This window comes from Austrofundulus limnaeus, unplaced genomic scaffold (genome assembly GCF_001266775.1).
Source record: "Austrofundulus limnaeus strain Quisiro unplaced genomic scaffold, Austrofundulus_limnaeus-1.0 Scaffold210, whole genome shotgun sequence".
In the NCBI taxonomy this organism is placed as follows: domain Eukaryota; kingdom Metazoa; phylum Chordata; class Actinopteri; order Cyprinodontiformes; family Rivulidae; genus Austrofundulus; species Austrofundulus limnaeus.
Window position 1 is genome coordinate 609,005 of NW_013952612.1, and position 1,852 is coordinate 610,856.

At 32.2% G+C, this 1,852-nt stretch overlaps 1 protein-coding gene across 1 annotated transcript in view; it reads right to left on the minus strand.

Annotated features, from left to right (window-relative positions):
• Window positions 1-1,149: 1,149 nt before the first annotated feature.
• Window positions 1,150-1,852, minus strand: part of gmppb (GDP-mannose pyrophosphorylase B) — a gene marked incomplete in the record, with an annotated part of 9,882 nt that continues 9,179 nt past the window's right edge. Inside the window, 1 exon segment of the mRNA XM_014019158.1 lies at window positions 1,150-1,852.

Below are 1,852 nucleotides of genomic sequence, written 5' to 3' on the forward strand. Positions count from 1 at the left end.
TATTTAAACTAACAATGGGATTGAACTTAGTTTTATTTATTTTGCTCTGATATTTTTCTTTGTTGTGAGTGTTCACAACAAAAAAGATTTGTTAGTTTTGAAATTTATTTTGAAATTATTAGACAAACTGCTTTTTTAATTAAACTGCTTAAAGGTAGAAGTGTGTTATATTGAGAGCTCATTTATTGTTCAAACCATTGTAACCACTTGTTAATCACTCAATATTACTCTCTTTAATAAAAGTCAATTAGTTTTTAACCGGCCAAAATAAAAGGAACGACAGTGTTTGCTGTGAGTATTGTGGTTGAGTTGTTTTGTTTAACAGATACCATCTCGAACTGGGAGGGATATTCTTAATTAAAATCATTTTCATCATTTTAATGAGGGTTTTCTCTACACATAAAAAAATCTATTTACAGCATTAAAAAAAACTAAATCATACCCTGAATTAAAAGAGTGAAGAAAAAAGCTTATCATATGTGCCCCATATTTTCAGAAAACAATGTCAACAAACAAACAAACAAGCTCAAGCTGGAAAGATCTCCAAATAAAAAATAATAAAATGCAACTTTCTCAGCTGTCGGCTGTTTTTGAAACCTGTTCAGCTCCACCTGGTGGTGTGATGCCATCATTTTATGAGTTAAATAATCAACATGCATTATGGGAGATGTAGTTTATGATCAATGCTGGCTTTAATCAGCTTAATTTGAMTTATTCAACTAAATCGCTCATGGGGACACAGGTACTCAAAACAAACAGCTCAGGGAGGACAAATGTCTTTTTTGTTGCATTGCATCTTAACATTTCAATTTAGCCTAACATTAAAATAAGCAATTAAAAAGTTGGGGGTAACGGAAGTCACCCACGGGCKACATTTGGCCCYCATGCCTTCAGTTRGACACATTATATTGAATTATATTGATTTTTTTTTTTACTGTAAATTGCTGCCATCAAGCAAGAGACARGAAGACCAAGGAATTTTTCACASAAGTCAGATCAGGTCTGAGCTCCAATAAAACCTTTAATAGGAATCAGTCTGTGCCTCGTCCAGATTAGAATTTATAATCTACAGAAATAAGTAAATTAAAATGTCGGCTGGCCTCGGACTGAACGTCTTGTGRTAAACACAAAAACCAGACATAATACAAATGTTTTTAGTAGATTGTTTTATAACGTTCAAAGGAAAACAAACATCACAACAGTTTTAAATCAAACAGTGTTTGAACATTCAGAGAGGAGTCTTTAAACTCACACAATCTGAAGAATTTAAATTATTTCTTTCACTTCTGAGTTCCTAGTAGCTTCAGCTAACAGGAAGTGGTTGTTAAATTAGCTTCGACCACAAAAATCAAGCCTGGCGGCCTCTGGTGGACACCGCTCGCAGCTGGATGTTTTAGTCAAACTKAAAAAATCCAGGTTCTGTTGAAGCAGAAAATAAGAGCATCCACTTAACATACAGTAAGTGCTAAAAGTCGACCCAAACTTATGTTCTACATAAAACATTTGGGTTTATCTTCCTAGAGCCATAAAGGAATTATTGTTTYACAAAATACAGATATTTATACAGATTAAATTAGTTGATTTCCTAAAAGTTTGAGAATATGTTGGGTTTTATAAAAGCTGATAAAATGAGTTTTGTTCTTATTTGTCCTTACAATGTTGTTGTTTATTCCTCTCAAATGGCAAATAGACATAATTTTTGTATCTGGAAAAACGTGTTRTTTAAATTAGGTTTTGATTTGATCAAATAAAAGAAACAAATCAAATTGAACTAAAGGGAWGAAACTAAAGAAGAAACTTTTCTTGTACTCTAATCTGTTTCTGGATCAAATCATTTGATACTTTAATACTC